The following is a 19,999-nucleotide window of genomic DNA, read 5'->3' on the forward strand; positions in this document are numbered from 1 at the left end:
AGTTTTCTTTTGATACCTCTAGCAATGGAGACTTTTCCACTAGAACTGTAGATGAGGCTCACGCCTATATCACTAATCTAGCTGGGAGTATCAGAAATAGGAGGCTTCTAACCCAATCTAGATGTTCTAAGATCGAGGAAAAAGAACCACTTGTTATTAAAGAATGTCTAGATCAAATTAGGGAAGACATCCGGAAGATCCTTGGTACGATTGGTCCGATTCATAACTCTGATGATAGAATTAAACATAACAAACCCTGCATCAAAAAGATGAATGACCTTGAGGTAGAGAGGAGTTTCCAAACTCAGGAGGGGATGCACACTGCCGATGTCTATCAGATTGGAGAGGCTGAGCAGAATCAACCCCACCAGGGGTGGGAGCCTTTCAACCGCGGCAAAACCGACCTCCACCGCGGGTGGGAAGCTTTTGGCCGCGGCCAAGAGGAGTTTCACCGTGGGTCAGAGCATTTTTACCGCGGCTAGCCTGATTTCCAACCCCCTTTTCAACCTTCTTTCAAGCAAACCCAATCTTATCAACCCAATTCCACACTTCCTCCTTATTATCCTTTTTCCAGGATTGAAGAACTAGAAAAAGAGGTTGAAAGACCCCAAGAGGAGATGGAGAGTCAATCAAAGAAGCATGAAGATGCTTTTAACAAGCTCTCCACCCTTTTTCTTCTTCAGATTAGTGATGAATCAAAGGAGACAGATTCTTCTGTTAATGATCTTGATGAACCTTTTTCTGAAAGAATAAATGAATTGGATACCTCTGATCACTTAAAATCAATAACCCTCAGGAGTGGTTTAGCTTACAAGGAACCAGAATATCCAAAAGATTTCAAAGAAGGAGAAAAAGGAGAAGTTTCGGCTAATAAAGAAGGAGATGCAGCAGTTGGGAAAGAAAGAGATAAGGAGAAGGAAAACGCCCCTCAAGAAATTGTTGAAAAAGAACCTATACCTCCTCCTCTTACTCATGTCTACAAGCCCAAACCACCATACCCACGAGCTTTGAAAGGACCAAAGAAGGAGAAAGAAAGAGCTAAGCTGAAAGAGATAATCGAGCAGTTAAATGTGAGGTTACCTTTCATTGAAGCTTGTGCAATGATACCTGCTCTTAGGAAATATATGAAGGGTATTCTAACAAATTCTCTAGCATTAGAAGAAGGTGTTATGATGATAACTCATGAATGTAGTTCCATCTTACAAAACCATGTCCCCCTGAAGAAAGAAGATCTGAGAAGTTTTTTACTCTCTTGCGCAATCAGGAATATGACCTTTGAACATTGTCTATGTGATTTGGGATCAAGCATCAACATGATGTCTCTCTCAGTTGCAAAACGTTTAGGATATCATACTTTCCAGCCCACAAAAATCTCACTGATTCTTGCCGATCGATTAGTCAGACAACCAGAAGGAGTCTTGGTTGATGTATCAGTCATGATTGGAGAAAACTGTATTCCGACTGATTTCGTAGTGCTTGAATTGGAAAGAGAACCAAAAGACCCTCTGATACTCGGCAGACGTTTCTTATCAACTGCAGGAGCAATAATCAATGTTCCGGAAGGAAAGATAGACCTACATCTAGGGAGTTTGATTATGCAGTTCGATATGAACAAGAGTCTTGAGAAACCCACCTTAGATGGCGGGCTCTGTCGGGTTGAAGAGCTTGATGTTATTACTGAGGAAGTTTATGAAGAAATCCTTCTTGATGACCCTTTAAAAATCATCCTCACCACCACAAATGATGATCGAAACCTGCTCGAAGAAGTTTCAAAAGGGTGTGCGCAAATGCTTGATAAAGCCGAGGATTATGCAAAACTTGTGAACTATCTGGACCTGAATGAGGAATCTCACATTCCTACTCCTCCAAAAGATACCTTGGCAGCTATAAAGCTCCAAAAGTCGAGCTTAAACCTCTTCTTGATGGCCTCAAGTATGCTTTCCTTGGGCCAAACTCAACTTACCCTGTCATCATAAATTCTGGCTTAGGTAGAGCTGAAACTACTAAGCTGTTAAATGAGTTAAGAAAGTATAGGGAAGTCATAGGTTATTCTCTTGATGACATACAAGGAATCTCCCCAGACCTCTGTATGCATAAGATAAATCTTGAGGACAATGCCAAGAATTCGATTAAAAGCCACGGGAGGTTGAATCCAAACTTTATGGAAGTGGTAAAGAAGGAGATCATGAAACTTTTGGAAGCAGGAATCATATTCCAGATTTCGGACAGCACTTGGGTTAGTCCTGTGCATGTTGTCCCGAAGAAGGGAAGAGTGACTGTTATCAAAAACGACAAAGATGAAATGATTGCTACAAGAACAGTGACGGGACATTGAATGTGCATCGATTATCAAAAACTGAAAGCAACTCGGAAAGATCATTTTCCTTTACCCTTCATTGACCAAATGCTAGAAAGATTGGCAAAGCACGAATATTACTGCTTTCTTGATGGTTATTCCGGATTTTTCCAAATTCCAATTAGACCGGAAGATCAATAAAAGACGACATTCACCTGTCCTTATGGAACTTTTGCCTATCGGCGAATGCCTTTCGGATTGTGTAATGCACCTGCAACCTTTCAGTGATGCATGATGTCTATCTTCACTGATTTCATCGAAGATTTCATGGAAGTCTTCATGGATGATTTTTCAGTCTATGGATCCTCTTTCGATAGATGCTTAGCAAACTTCGGAAAAGTTCTGCAGCACTGTGAAGAAAAGCATCTTGTCCTTAAGTGGGAAAATGTCACTTCATGGTCCGCGAGGGAATTGTGCTTGGACATAAAATATCTGGAAAAGGTATTGAAGTTGACAAAGCAAAGATTGAAGTCATGACTAGCCTACAACCTCCAACTAATGTGAAGGGAATCCGAAGTTTTCTGGGGCATGCTGGATTCTATAGGCGATTCATAAAAGGCTTCTCAGAAATTTCTAGACCTCTCACACGTCTGCTCTGCAAGGAAACGAACTTTGAATTCGATGATAAGTGCTTGCCAGCATTTCATAAGATCAAAAACACCCTTGTTTCCGCTCCAGTTGTGCAACCACCTGATTGGGAACAACCATTTGAGATCATGTGCGATGCGAGTGATTTTGCTGTTGGAGCTGTGGTTGGTCAGCGGAAAGAAAAGAAACTACACGCAATCTACTATGCGAGTAGAAATCTGGATGAAGCACAATGTAATTACGCGACTACGGAGAAGGAGCTTTTAGCTGTCGTTTTTGCATTTGAGAAGTTTCGATCCTATCTCGTAGGATATAAGGTTATCGTCCATACTGACCATGCTGCAATCAAGTATCTCATGTCTAAGAAAGATACCAAACCGAGGCTGATCAGATGGATACTCCTGCTGCAAGAATTTGATATTGAAATAAGAGATCGGAAAAGAGCAGATCATCTTTCTAGAATTCGAGTAGAAGAGAAACTCCCTTTGAATGATAGTTTGCCAGAAGAAAATGTCTACGCTATGGAGACTATATCTATTACCGTGCAAGAAAAACCATCCCAACCTCCTATACGGCGGTCAGATGCTTTTGACACCCCATGGTTTAGGCATATAGCAAACTACTTAGCTGCAGACGTCGAACCTCCACAATTCTTTGGCTATAAAAAGAAGAAATTTTTAAAGGAAATTCGACATTATTTCTGGGATGAACCTTTTCTCTATAGGAGATGTGTAGATGGTTTATTCAGAAGGTGTGTCGCCGAAGAAGAAATGGAAGGAATACTGTTTGGATGCCATAGTTCAGCGTATGCAGGATATTTTGCGACCTACAAAACGGTTTCAAAGGTTCTTCAAGCGGGATTTTGGTGGCCTACTATGTTCAAAGACACTCATGCCTACATCTCACACTGTGATTCATGCCAACGAATGGGCAACATCAGTAAGAGGAATGAAATGCCTCAAAACTTCATTCTTGAAGTCAAAATCTTTGATGTATGGGGAATTGATTTCATGGGACCTTTCCCAACTTTTTTCGGAAACCAAATACATTTTAGTAGCGGTAGACTATGTCTCTAAATGGGTAGAAGTAGTCGCCAGCCCTACTAATGATGCAAAAGTGGTTATAAAGCTGTTTAAATCAATCATTTTCCCTCGCTTTGGAATTTCTCGAATTGTGATAAGCGATGGAGGATCCCATTTCATCAACAGAGTCTTCGAAAATCTGCTAAAAAAGAATGGAGTCATTCATAAAGTTGCATCTCCATATCACCCTCAGACAAGTGGACAAGTGAAAATCTCTAACAGAGAGATCAAATAGATTTTACAAAAGACAACTGGCGTAAATCGCAAAGATTGGTCTGAAAAACTCGACAATGCACTCTGGGCCTATCAGACAGCGTACAAAACTCCTTTAGGGACCACGCCGTTCAACCTTGTTTATGAAAAAGCATGTCACCTCCCTGTAGAGCTGGAGTATAAAGCACAATGGACTATTAAGGAGATGAACATGGACTTTAAGGCAGCTGGAGAAGAAGAATGCTTCAAATGCACGAATTAGAAGAAATCTGCCATAACGCCTACGAAAACTCCAAGATATACAAGGAGAAGACAAAGGCATATCACGATAGAAGGATCATACATCGATCCTTTGCTCCAAATGACAGAGTTGTTCTTTTCAATTCTCGCCTTATGTTATTTCTAGGAAAGCTACGATCTAGATGGTCTGGACCTTTCACAGTAAAGGAAGTCAAACCATATGGAGCACTCATTCTTTGGGGTAATAAAGGAGATACATTTGTTGTCAACGAACAACGTGTAAAACCATACCTCGCAGAAGAAGAAGGAAGAGACACAATGCTCTTGGCAGACCCGCTGGGCTAGAGCATCATCAAAGTCAAGCTTATGACTTCAAGCAAGCGCTTAGTGGGAGGCAACCCACTTGGTATTTAGTTATTCCCTTTGATTTGCCTTTTTCTATTTTTGCTGCTTTGTTTTTGTTTTCTATAATTTCAGGTTTTTAAACGAAGAACGAATAAGAAGTGAACAGAAATCACGAACCAGAAAGCACATCACCAGGTAAGCACACCTAAACATTCCAAATTTCAATCCATCATTATCCCATCCTCTCAAAGATTTGTCTCTCTGGAGGCAGTGTGATTTAAGTCTCAGGAGAATGTTCATCCTTTACTAAAAAAATTTGGTTTGTCTTGAGTTTTTGTTTCATAAAAAGTTTTCAAAACGGTTTTCAAAATAGGAACACCGGAACAAAATCATATGCTTCTAGACTTTACATGTTAGTTCTTTTATGGTTAGTACTAGACTAGACGGTAGCTAGAGTACTCGCACTACGAACTCCCACCAGAGGATTTCTATTCATGGAGATCTTTTCTGCCAAGATACACTAGCTCATTTCACTTTAACATAATATTGACATCTAATTTTCTCATCATTGGTTTTAGCAGGCATCATGATACACATCTAGGACATCTTTACATCATTATTACCATTCTTTGTTGTCCTAGATAGCCAGTTCATCTTTAGCTGGTACCACACCCTTTACCCAAACCTTCATGTTTAAACCTCATACATTCTCTCTTTAGTTTATATTTACAGATATGTGCACAAACGCCGGAGAGGGAGGAACAACATAGTTTTCAGTCACTTAAGAGAAAGAATGAAAGAGACGAGAAGGAAGTGTGCCAGAAATCGTATGATGCTTTAGAAAAGGTCATTCTTAAAGGTAAATTTCGTGCTCCCTAAGACTCAAAGTAAAAAAGGCATTTTTCCCTTTCAAAAAAAAACGAAAAAAAGAGAAAAAGAAAGAAAGGAAAGGAAACTAAAAGCCTAAAAGAGTCTTAGAAGCCGAAATCGCTTAAGCCAAGACAATAGGTATTCATTTAAGGAGTTATGGATTCACAACCTGGACAAAAATCTAAGTCTGGGGGAACTATAAGGAGAACCTGAAGAAAGGAGATCAGAAATCTTGAAGCAAGGAGAATGTGACTGAAATTGTGGGGGCATTTACAGTTCCATCCTCGCTTGCTGTTTTGCATAATATCTTGTCTCTCCAGAAAAAGATAACCCTAAACACATCAAGCCTTACCATCAAAAAGCCATTTTGAATACCTAGCCTTGATTGCTTCTCTAAAGTCCTTTGATGAGAACCACTTGAACTTTTAAATGAATGTTAAGAGCAAGTTTACTGGAAGATAGGTTTAAGTGTGTAGATTTTTGCATGACAGATCAACGGACTAGTTATGCCTGTGCTTTGGTGAGAATTTTCTAGACTATATCCGATTTGAGCATAATGGCTAAACTCTGGTTTGGAAGCATTGTCTCTGAGATTTTGTTAATTCCTGCGATTTTCAAACCTCTTCTCTAGGATCAGATCTTTGGTTTTGTTTGAGGACAAACAAATGTTTAAGTCTGGGGGAGTTGATAACACCTGATTTTGACCACTTTTATGGATCATTTTTAATATCTTATACAGGTGTTTTCACTCAGTTTTAAAGGTTTTTAAATGATTTCTATGTTTTAGAATCTCAAAAGAGTTTTTAGGATATTTTAACAGAAGAAATGCATTTGGGAGCAAAAAGCATAACTTTGGATAAATTCAGACAGTCGGAAGTTTGGTAGCCAACGGAGGTCTTCCCACAGTCTGATCATCTCCAAATTTTGCCACAAGATAGAGGAGACAACTAGATTTCCAATACAAATGAAATCAAAGCAATCCAACGGTTAGATCTCCAGATATGGTCGATACACTGAAGGCGAATCATCACAGTCAGAAGCTCACCCGCGGCCAAAACGTCATATGCCGGGGGTGCAAAATTTTAGACCGCGGGGAGCTCAATTCCGAGCCTCAGAAACCCATATTAAAGCCCAAGTCACTCCCGTCATTATTTCTGCAAGTCCTAGGCGTTCCTGAGGACTCAAGACACTATATAAACCCCTTTTAAGTCGTTCAGAAGGGTGTGCCACATTTTTCACCAGGAATCCTAGAAGAGAAGCTCGCCCAGAAGAGGAGCCACCAAAAGGGGCACCATCGGCCCTCCTTCATTAACCTGTTCTTCGTTTTTAAACTCTGTCTATTTCAATTCTCTGCAATTCTAAATACTCTTGTGATGTTGAATTCAACTATGTCTGAGTAGTTTCCTAGTTGGATTTTTAAGGGATTTTTCAAAGGGAATTTCATGTCTTGATCTTATGTTTTTTTCGATTTAGGGTTCAAAATCTTCTAGGAGTCATTTGTTCGTTCTTGTTCCTATGCTGTTTCTGTTGCTAACCGCTTAGAAATTGATCTCAGTAATTGGAGCCACGAGAGTGATGTATCGAATTACCAGACCTAGAAGTGATCGAGCGAAATCGCTGTAGGAGACGAAAACTACCTACAGAGAATCGCGAGCGTGGATGATTTCTGTTTTTACTGCATGATCTTATTCACAGCATGAGAGCGAGAGTTAATTGCTGTGTTGAGTGATTAGATGATTAGGGTGCAAGAGTTGGCTAATCTTACATGTGTCTATTCGAGTTCGGGATCCTCACTAGTTGATTTCTTTTATCGATTGGTTTGTCTTTTGATAAGTTCATGAACCCTTGCAAAAATCCTTTAGACCCAGTGATTTGTTTCTATTGTTTTACAACCTCTTTATTTCAATTTGCTCGTAGATTTAGTAATACCAAAACCAAAACCCCCATCTGCTAATTCTACTAGTTTTAAGTCTTGACTGATTCGTATTGAAAGCTCAAAATCTCTGTGGTTCGACCCCTAAGTACTACAGCGTACATCTGTGCACTTGCATATATTTAGGGTTATAAATTTAAAACGTGAAGCTAGAAGTAACCCTTGATTCTCTTAGCATCAATTTTCAAGCACCCATAGCAGAATCTATTCAAAGTTCTGAAGCAGGATCTAATTTTCCTACTTCTCCAACACTTTCTGATTTTAAATCAATTAATGTTATTTCTAAGAGTTTGAAATAGATAAAGATTACATTAAAAAGGAATTTTTATCCGATAAAAACAAAATCAAAAGACAGTGGTATTTTAAAACTTTTTCTAAAGAAACAACTTTTATCTACCGAGAAGTATGGTATAATCATATAAAATCAGTGATAACACCCGATTTTGACCTATTTTAGCCATTGATTTCAAATGTTTTTACAAAGGTTTTACTTAGTTTTAGGAACTTTTATTATGATTTCTATGTATTTGTAGTTTCAAGGCTCTTTTCAGGAAACTTAAGGAATATGATGGCAAAATGAAAGAAATCCACTTTTTCAGTTCAGAGTTAGACTGTCAGAAGTTCAGCCTCAAATGAAGACTTTCTCACCATCTGATCCAGCTCAAATTTGTGGACAATCAAGAGGAGACAACCAGCTTTCCATATCACTTTACGTCACAATGATCCAACGGTGCAATCAAAAGATAAATGGAGAACAAGTTGACCCAATTCACAAGTCCCGGAAGACTCTCACCCGTGGGAAACACATGTTTTACCTGTCCTGGAAGACTCTCACCCCCGGTGGAACTTAGGACAAGCCACAAGGCCCAACATCAAAGCCCACTTCACCATTTCTCTTCAGAGAAGCCCTAAATGAGATCTGGAAGATCTTAGGACCTATAAATACATTGTTTAGCAGTCCTAAACGAGTGTGTGCTCCTGTAATGAGATTTTGAGCCACCAAACTCTGTTTTTCTAGGGTTAGGCGATGGAGATGGGGATTCTTCCCTAGATCCATTGTTCTTTCTCCTTTTTATCTTATTAACTTTTCTGTAAAAGAATACTTCTATGTCTTTCATCATTCATTGCATCATGTAGATTAGTCCCAGAGAGTCAAGATGTTAGGAGATATCGACAAGCATATATATATATATATCGATTAGGATTTATTTTGTTCTAGACCATATTATAGATCTCATCTCTTCTAAGTTTTTCATAAAGCATGAGAGTAGATTCATGACCTATTCTCTGAGCCTAGGATCATCTGTACCTAGCTTCAGAAGAACATAGTCGCTATAGGAGTCGAAAGCTACCTATAGAGAAGATGTGAGCAGACGAATTCAATGTCTAATGCATGATCTTAAGTTTAGCATGAGAGTGAGAGTTAATTGCTAGATCTAATAGATTAGTTGATTAAGGTGACGACAGTTGGTTAATCATACAAATGTCTATTCTTGTTCAATGCAGATTCCCAGAAACAGATGAAGATAAATCGCCCGGAAGCTAATTGGAAATGCCATCATACATTGATTAGAGTAAACTGGAGAAGTCTAAATTGCCATCTATGTGTTTAAGAGTCTTTAGTTTGAGTCGATATGCTTTAGATGTTCTTTTAACAATTCATCCTGCATTGCATTTCTTGTGAATATTAGATTAGGTTTAGTTTAGGATCTTAACCAAAAATTCCAAAATCTTGAATTGGTTTATGACTTTGCTTACTTCCCAGTTTGTTGTTTCTCGCAGGTTAGACATCCTCCCTGTGGATCGACACCCTACGTCCTACGTACATCTGTGCACTTGCAGACACTAGGGTTTTATAAATTTAAAACTTTTGGAGAACCAACAGGCTTGTAAAAAAACAACCCTAGACCCGCAAGCCCATCAAGTTTTGGGCGCCGTTGGCGGGGAGGATTTTAGTCTCTGGAGGTCTAAACCTGGGAGGTTGAAGCCGCAAAAGACTATGTATATGTCGAGTTTCTGCCAAAGCAACATAGGAAGTAAACCAAATTCATAAACATCCTAACTTTTTCCTTTTCTGCTTATTCTCTCTTCTGTTTGCCCTAGTTTCAGAAACCTTTGAAGCATGGATCATTCAAGGAGAAACCCTAACCCCGAGCGAAGGTCCTGCGACCCGTGTGAAGCTCCCTGTGCATGTGAATCACCCTCCAGGCGTGATTTTGATCATCATCTTCGGAACCCTAATCCGAACCACCACCATGGAGACTCGCGACCTCCACACCATCGAGATGAGCCCTATTCGCCACACCTGGTGAATCGTCGACCATCTCATCCTCTTCCTCATCATATTCTGCACCAAAACGTTGAGGCTGATCGATTTAGGCTCTAACTGAATCGATTAGGAGCTATGCTGAATCAATACCTTGATTTCCAAGTTGTTACGGAAGCTACCCTGTACAAGAAGATCGATGACCTCACTCAACATGTGAAATCGCTGGAAGATCTGTACCCTCAAGATATTACTGCCTTAAAGAGGAAGATAGATGCTTTTGCGGAAGAGCAGCCAAGCCAGAAGTATGATATCCTTCAAGGATCAATCGATGCCAAGGCTGCTAAGCTAGAGATCAAGGAGGCCAATGAATCGCTTCATGGTACAGAGGAAGGACAGATGGTGAACTTCAAGAGTTTGAATTTTGCCTAAGCAAGCTTGAGCACAAAAGCATGGAAACTAGTTCTGACATCAAGCATCTCTATAAGTGCTAAGGAGACACAAACCTTGTTGTGAGGAAGATCTTTGAGAATCATAAGAAGGATTCTTTTGTTCATGGTCAGCAAAACGAAGGAGAATCAACCACTTCTGATGCAGGAGATCCTACAATGGACACCCGGAATAACATTGAAGACATTCTGGAAGAGCAAGAAGGAGAAGCAGCTGAGAAACCTTCAGAGCCCCTCACCGCAGCCGCGATGATTCCAGACGTGGCCAGGCCGATCCTCACCGCGACCACAAGAGCTTCACCCGCGGCCGAACCTTCCCTGCGGATGAGACTTCTCCAGCCGCGGAGAACCGCCATCTCCCTCCAAGTTTGCATCACCAAGACCCTGATGGACCAGAAGAGCATGACTCCCATATCCCATTCATGAAGATCACAGAAGAAGAACCAGATGTCATAGATGTGGAGGATGAATCACCGAAGAGAATTGAAATGCCATACATAGATTCAATCATCGAGTTCGATGCTGCCAAGTTCTATTGTGATTCTTATTCTGCATTTGAGGCACCAGATCATCCACAGGAAAGACCAGTTCGAACTCTGCACAAAGTTCAAGACAAAGGTCAATTTCTTATCTCTTGTGACATTAGAGGTGAAAGATTCCTCAATATTCTTTGTGATTCTGGAGCTTTCATTAACATGATGTCCAAAGCAACTGCTTTGAGACTTGTCATTAAGCACATCTCAATTACCAGGACAAAGATTAGCTTAGCAGATGATTCAAGTGCAGCACCAAGAGGAATATCCCGAGACATTCCTCTAAGGATTGGAGATTGCATTGCACCTGTCGATCTATACATAGTGAAGACCAAAGATGACTCTTATCCAGTTATTCTTGGATGGCCTTTCTTAGCAACTGCTGGAGCCATCATGGATTGGCCTAACAGGAGAGTTTCTTTTGCCAATATCAACAAGGACATCTTCTATGAAGCTACACCACTTAAGAGCAAAAGAGAAGAGCATAAAGCCCAGGAATTTGAACCAGAAGAACTCTGGAGTGATGAAGAACCTGCAAGACAGAACAGGAGGATTTCGAAAAGGACTTGTCTTAGGACAAGATCCTATTTGAACTAAGTCTTTTTCTTTGCAAAGTCTAGCTAAGGACTATAAAAAAAAGCGCTTGATGGGAGGCAACCCATTTTAGGTACTTATTTGTTTTTGTTTAGCTTTTTTTTTTCTATTAAAGTTTTGTTTCTTTTATTTTAGACAGGCCTTAGTATGCCACAAGAAAAAGAAAAAAAAAGAGAAGAAAAGGAGCTGACCACGGCCAAAGGAGGTTCAGCCCCGGCCAGCAAGCTTTCCACTGCGGCCGCGACGCTCTCAACCGCGGCCAGCACGCATCCCACCGCGGCCGCGATGCTCCGACCCTTGGCCACTCCCACCACCACCTTGATCAAATCTGTTTTGGATCCCTAGCATCTAAGTTTGATCAAGCATCACCACCACAACCACTTCACAATCCATTACCAATACCAGGTAAGTTTTCTTTTCCTTAATCTTTTTTAATTTTTACATACTCTATTTCTCCTCGTTGCCTGATTTATTTGACACTGGCGACATTGTGATTTAAGTCTGGGGGAGGATTTCATCCATTTCTAACCACCTTTTCTTGCATGAGCCATTGCATTCTGCATTTTTCTTTAAATTTTTTCAATTTTTTTTATTTTTCTTAAAACTTTTCAAAAGTCTTTTGAGTTTCAAAAAGTGTTTTCAAAGGTCAATTACATTTTCAGGGAATAATGACAAAATCGATGATGATAACCAACCTGTATGCTTCTACACCAATCACTCATGAAAGCTCTTTCAAGGTTTAGTACTAGACTAGGCGGAAGCTAGAGTACTTATACTACGAAATCCCACCAGAGGACTTTTATTCATGAAGATCTTTTCTGACAGGATATACTAGCTCATTTTACTTGGACTTAATCTTGACATCTAATTTTTTATCAATGGTTTTAAAAAGGCATCATGATATACATCTAGGACATCTTTACCTTATTGTTACCACTCTTTGTTTTCCTAGATGGCCAGTTCATCTTTAGCTAGTACCACACCCTTAACCCAAACCTTTATGTTCTAACATCCTGCATTCTTTTAAGTCTAATTTGACAGATATGTGCAAAAACGCCGGAGAGGGAGGTACAACATAATTTTCAGTCACTCAAGAGAAATACTGAAAGAGACCAGAAGGAAGTGTGCCAGAAATTATATGATGCCTCAGAAAAGCTCATTCTTAAAGGTAAATTTCGTGCTCCCTAAGACTCCAAGTCAAAAGGCAGTTTCCCCTTTCAAAAAAAAAATGAACGAAAAAAAAAGAATGGAAAGGAAACTAAAAGCCTAAAGAGTCTTAGAAGCCGAAATCACTTGAGCCAAGGCAATATGTATTTACTGAAGGAGTTATGGATTCACAACCTGGAAAAAAATCCATGTCCGGGAGAACTACAAGGAGAACCTGAAGAAAAGGAGATCAGAAATCGTAAGGCAAGAAGAATGTGACTGAAACTGTGGGCCATTTACAGTTCCATCCTCTCTTGCTGTTTTGCATAATGTTCTGTCTCTCCAGAAAAGGTAACCCTAAACACATCAGCCTTACCATTAAAAAGTCTTTTTGATAACTAACCTTGAATGCCTTGTTTAATATATTTTTGATGAGAACCACTGAAACCTTTAATGAATGTTAAGAGCTAGTTGACTGGAAGTTAGTTCTAAATGTGTGGATTTTCGTATGACAGATTAACGGAGTAGTTATGTTTGTATTTTGGTGAGAATTTTCTAGACTTGATCTGATTGATGCATTGTCCATAATTAAGGTATAGAAGTATGGTTGCTGATATTTTTGAGTTCCCTCATTTTATTTTTGTTGAATGATATTTTTCCAGATTTGAACTTGTTTCGTTTGAGGACAAACAAAGTCTTAAGTCTGGGGGAGTTGATAACACTCGATTTTGACATATTTTCACCATTGATTTCAAATGCTTTTTCAAAGGTTTTACTTAGTTTTAAGAAATTTTATTATGATTTCCATGTATTTGTAGTTTCAAGGCTCTTTTCAGGAAACTTAGGGAATATGATGGCAAAATGGAAGAAATCCACTTTTTTAGCTTAGAGTCAGACCGTCAGAAGTTCAGCCTCAAATGAAGACTTTCTCACCATCTGATCCCGCTCAAATTTGAAGAAAATCAAGAGGAGACAACCAGCTTTCCATAGCACTTTATATCACAAAGATCCAACGGTGCAATCAAAAGGTACATGGAGAACAAGTTGACCTAGTTCACCAGTCCCGGAAGACTCTCACCCGCAAGAAACACATGTTTTACCTGCCTTTGAAGACTCTCACTCCTGGTGGACCTTAGGACGAGCCACAAGGCCCAACATCAAAGCCCACTTCGCCATTTCTCTTTAGAGAAGCCCTAAATGAGACCTGGAAGACCTTAGGACCTATAAATACATTGTTTAGCAGTCCTAAACGGGTGTGTGCTCCTGTAATGAGATTTTGAGCCACCAAACTCTGTTTTTCTAGGGTTAGGCGATGGAGATGGGGATTCTTCCCCAGATCCATTGTTCTTTCTCCTTTTTATCTTATTAACTTTTCTGTTATATTCTTTTGCATACTTCTATGTCTTTCATCATTCATTGCATCATGTAGATTAGTCACAGAGAGTCAAGTTGATAGGAGATATCGACAAGCATATATATATATATATATATATTAGGATTTCTTTTGTTCTAGACCATATTATGGATCTCATCTCTTCTAAGTTGTTCATAAAGCATGAGAGTAGATTCATGACCTATTCTCTGAGCCTAGGATCGATCAGAGCCACGAGAGTGCTGTATCAGATCATCCGTACCTAGCTTCAGAAAAACATAGTCGCTATAGGAGTCGAAAGCTACCTATAAAGAAGATGTGAGCATACGAATCAATGTCTAATGCATGATCTTAAGTTTAGCATGAGAGCGAGAGTTAATTGCTAGATCTAAGAGATTAGTTGATTAAGGTGACGATAGTTGGTTAATCATACATATGTCTATTCTATTTCAATGCAGATTCCCAGAAACAGATGAAGATAAATCGCCCGGAAGCTAATTGGAAATGCCATCATACATCGATTAGAGTAAACTGGAGAAGTCTAAATTGCCATCTATGTGTTTAAGAGTCTTTAGTTTGAGTCGATATGCTTTAGATATTCTTTTAATAATTCATCCTGCATTGCATTTCTTGTGAATATTAGATTAGGTTTAGTTTAGGGTCTTAACCAAAAACCCCAAAATCTTTAATTGGTTTATGACTTTGCTTACTTCCCAGTTTGTTGTTTCTCGTAGATTAGACATCCTTCCTATGGATCGACACCCTAAGTCCTACAATGTAAATCTGTGCACTTGCAGACATTAGGATTTATAAATTTAAAACTTTTGGAGGACCAACGGGCTTGTAAAAAAACAACCCTAGACCTGCAAGCCTATAAATCAGTAGAAGCTAATATTCTTTTTTTTATATGGTTTGAAACATATGCTCTAGAAAATAAAATAGATTACCCTTATAAAACTGAACCAATTAACACTAGCTCAACCTTATATAATACTTGGGAAATGACTAATGGTTAAAAACTTAAATCAGTTCATCCACCCCTAAAAGATTTAAAATTATATACACCCCAACGACAAGTAGTAGCTACATTATTTAGAACTGGAGCAAATAGAGATGATAAAGACATAGTAAGTATGGCAGATATTAAAATAGTTTATGAACAAAATAATTATCAAAGTCAAACGCTTCATACTATATTAAGACAAATAGATCATATAGATAATAAACTTGAAAATGATGAGAATAATGCAATTACATATTATCAACCTCCTTTACACCCCTTTAATTCTATTTCACCACCTCTATTTAATTCTTTAACTAAGCCAGTTAAATTTCCAGAAAATGAAATTTTAAAATCTATCTCAACGAGACTAGACCGACTAGATAAAAATAAAGGTATTAATATTATGATGAAAATATTCCAATTGAAACTGATGAAGAAGTAGAAATTAATCGTATAAAAAGAAAATTTCAACCATCAAAGAAACCATATTATCCTAGACACTCTCCACCAGACCTATTATTTGAAGAACATCATAAGTTCCTTACTGCATAATTTTATACCGGAGACGGTATATATGAATGGAACATAGATGGTAGATCAGAATATGAAATGATGAACCTATTCCAAGAAATGGGGATTGCTGGCTTGGCCTATAAATCTAAAGGCTTATCAGACAAACAAGCATGTGTCCTCCTCATTTCCAGATTTAATGGAGCACTAAAATATTGGTGGGAGAATTCTTTAGATACAATTTCTCAAGATTCTATTATCAACCATACTGAAACTAGATGGGTAAAAGGTAAAGATGGACTTTATGAAGAAAAACAAATCCAAAATGCTATAGAAGTACTATTCATACAATGACTATGCATTTCGTGGGAAACCCTTCTGAAGAATTAACCAGTAAAAACTTGTTCTAACAATCCTTAGATGTCCAACCCTAGGAGACTTCAAGTGGTATAAAGATATATTTATAACCAATATATTCTAAAGGAATGATTGTAATCAACCTTTTTGGAAAGAAAGGTTTATTTCAGGATTACCATCATTCTTTGCCGAAAGATTAATAAGTAAATTAAAAGATTTTTCCGGATGACAACCAATACCTTGGGATTATATAACCGACGGAGAATTGTTTACTTTCGTTAAAAAGGAAGGCTTGCAAATTTGTCAAGAACATAAGGATAAAAAACAAACTAGTAAATTTAGATTTGGTGAAACTATGGGCTCATTTTATGAGCAATATAGTTACCACCGTCTTACTCCACCTTCTAGAGATAGACGAAAAACTCATAAACAAAATAAATTTCATATTCACGACTATATAATAGAAATAAGAACTTCTCAAAAAAATTTGCTAACTACTACACAAAAACAAAATTTAGGAAACCAGCAAAGCAAGAAAAAATTGTTTTCTGGAATTGTAAGCGCACTGGACATAAATATTCTGACTGTAAAATGAAAAAGAAGGTTGACGAAATTTTCCATGATCAACAAGACATTAGGGAAAAATTAGAAAAAACTACTATTTTCAGAATCAGAAAATTCTGAAGAATTTAATAGTGAACCATCTCTAAATATTATAGAACACCAAAGTGATTCATCATCTGATCATTCACAAGACTTTTCAGATGATATTTGCAACTGTAAAACAATAAATGTAATCACAAAAGATGTAGATAAACAATTCCTAATAGACATAATAGATAAAATAGATGATCGAGAAACCAAAAGAGAATATTTATTAAAATTAAAAGATATAGTACAGAAAGAAAACCAAATATCCACTCCACAACCTTTTAGCCGTAGCAAAATACTTGAAAAATATCCTTCTCCTACGTTATTTAAACAAATAACTACGGGAGAGTTACAAGGAGAAGTTAAAAATTTAAAAACACAAGTAAAAGAATTACAACACATAGTTCACCAACAACAATTAGAACAGTTAAAAATAAATGTTAGGATAGCCTTGATAGAACCAAAATTTCATCAATTCACGCTTTTTATTTCTACTGAACCGTCCCCAAGTAACCCTGAAAAACAAAAACAAACAAAAGATGAGGACGAATATATTCAAACTATAGACAAAATAAACTATCAAAAATGGTATACCATTATACAAAAATAACTTTACATATAGGCTACAAATTTAAATTAGACATAATAACATTATTAAATACAAGAGCAGATTATAACTGTATTAGGGAAGGAATAGTTCCAACTAGGTACTATGAGAAAACATATGAACGGCTTAGTGGTGCAAACGGAAGTAGCTTTAAAGTTAATTATAAACTACCCAAAGCAAAGATTTGTAACAAAAGCTATTGTTTTAAAACATAATTTATCGTAGTTAAAAATATAAGCCAAGAAGTTATATTAGGAACTCCCTTCTTCACACAAATTCATCCATTTAAAGTCACCGAATAGGAATCACGACAAAAATTGTTGGAGAAAAAATATTTATCTCCTATGAAAACCAAAGAAATAATAGCCTTACAAAACTCCACCATAGAAAATCTATAAACTTAATCAATGGAAAACAAAAACATATTCAATATTTGCAGCAAGAAATTAAATATCAACAAATAGAACAACAGTTACATGATCCAAAAATAATAAACAAAATTAGGAAAATAGAAAACGAATTATTAAGTCAAATATATTCTGAAATCCCAAATGCGTTTTGGGAAAGAAAAAAAACATATTGTTGAAATTCCGTACGAAAAGTATTTCAATGAAAGAAATATTCCTACTAAAACTAGACCAATTCAAATGAATCAAGAACTTTTAGAACATTGTAAGAAAGAAATTCAAGAGTTATTACATAAGAAACTAATAAGGAAATCTAAATCACCTTGGAGTTTTTCAGCCTTTTACATTAACTATAAACCTTTAAAAAATGTTATACAATGGATAAGATATCCTATACCTAATAAAAGAGACCTATTAAAAAGACTATACGATGCTGCATATTTTCAGATTTGATATGAAAAGTGGATTCTGACAAATTCAAATAGCCGAAAAGAACAAATATAAGACAGTATTCACCGTGCCTTTTGGGCATTATGAATAGAATGTCATGCCCTTCGGTTTAAAAAATGCACCTTCCAAATTTCAAAAGATTATGAATGAAATATTTAATCCTTATTCTAGCTTTTCTATAGTTTATATAGATGATGTATTAATATTTTCAAAATCTATTGACTAATATTTTAAACATCTATGTACTTTCTTAAACATAGTCAAAAGACATGGATTAGTAGTATCCGCAAAAACAATGCAAATATTTCAACAAAAAAAAAAGATTTTAGGGCACAATATTTATCAAGGAACTATAACACATATATATATATATATGTCTATAGAATTCGCAAATAAATTTCCAGATGAAATAAAAGATAAAACTCAATTACAACGACTTTTAGGATATTTAAATTATATATCAGATTTCTTACCAAATATCAGAAAAATTATTCAACCATTGTTTCAGAGATAGCAGAAGAATCCAGTATCATGGTCTAGCCAGCATACTAGTATAGTTCAAGATGTTAAGAAAAAAGTCACAACATTATCATGTCTAGTTATTCCACATCCTAATGCATTCATGATAGTAGAAACCGATGCATCAGAAATAGGATATGGGGGTATCCTTAAACAAAAGATGTCAGAGTCTACTCAGGAATCAATAATCCATTTTCATTGAGGAATTTGGCTTGGACCTCAAAAAAATTATTCCACTGTTAAAAAGGAAGTTTTATCTATAGTAAACTGTATTTCTAATTTTCAAGACGATTTGATAAACAAAATTTTTTTACTACGAGTAGATTGCAAATCCGCAAAAGAGATTTTACAAAAGGATGTTAAAAATTTAGTTTCTAAACAAATTTTTGCAAGATGGCAAGGCATTTTATCTGTTTTTGATTTTGATATACAATATATAAAAGGAAAGAATACTTGTTTATCCGATTTTCTAACAAGAAAGTATTTACAGGGAAAATCCCAGGACCTACAAAATGAGTGAACAAAAAAAGCCAATGTCTGCGGCATACTACATCAAGAATCAACCACATCTACAAGGAAAACAAATAATAACCAGTAATATGATGCAATTGTAAACAGGGTATCGTTTCGTTCTACTAAGCTTCAGGTTTTAAATTTATAACCCCTAAATGTCTGCAAGTGCACAGATGTGCGCTGTAGTACTTAGGGTATCGATCCACAGAGACTTAGTTGTTTCAGTACGAATTCACGGCAATGCTTAAATTAGACTAGAACTAAACAGAATTTGGTTTTGGTTTTGGGTTTTGGTTGTCACAAAATATAAACTAGAAAGCTAAACAAGCAAAAGCAAACAAAAATGAAAGCAAACAGAAGCAAGTAGTAAGCGATTAAACAAGAGGAGAATGGAAGCAAGGAACAAGCAAATGAAAAGCAAATAAAATCGAAGGTTGTAAGCAATGAAAAATGAACGATGGGAATCAAGGGTATCGTAGGGATTCATGGACTAATGCTATGTCGATTTTAAACTACGTATATTCTAGAACTCGAGGCACGGAAGTATGAATAGCCTACTTTCGCAGCACTAAACAACTATCTCTCGCAACCCTGATCAGTAGGTTTCCACTCTGATCCTGGAAGGGAGAAGATGCAATAGCAGAACAAGACTCATCAACATTCACAACTCAATTACAGGTAGGTTTCCACTCCTATAGAAGAATTTCTCCTTTCACCCTATTTCAGACAATGAATGAAAACTTTCGCAACATATCATATCAGATCGGCTTCTAAGTGGCCAGCAAAGAATCACGCAGTAAAATCAAAGGCAAACGAAGAACATATCCTAAATCTATCGATTCATAAGCAACGACACAAAAAATTCCCTTTGAAAAATCCCTTTAAACCCAACTGGGAAACTACTCGAACATATTGTAAATAATCATCACAGAGTATTGAAAGTTGCAGGAAATTAACGAAAACAGGGAAGAAGAACGAAGAACGGAATTTCAAAT

The 19,999-nt window shown here is 37.1% G+C and overlaps 1 pseudogene; it reads right to left on the reverse strand.

Annotated features, from left to right (window-relative positions):
* Positions 1-11,718: 11,718 nt before the first annotated feature.
* The window catches only part of LOC112088064, a 31,473-nt pseudogene continuing 23,192 nt past the window's right edge, over positions 11,719-19,999 (reverse strand).

This window comes from Eutrema salsugineum, unplaced genomic scaffold (assembly GCF_000478725.1).
Source record: "Eutrema salsugineum unplaced genomic scaffold, Eutsalg1_0 scaffold_15, whole genome shotgun sequence".
In the NCBI taxonomy this organism is placed as follows: domain Eukaryota; kingdom Viridiplantae; phylum Streptophyta; class Magnoliopsida; order Brassicales; family Brassicaceae; genus Eutrema; species Eutrema salsugineum.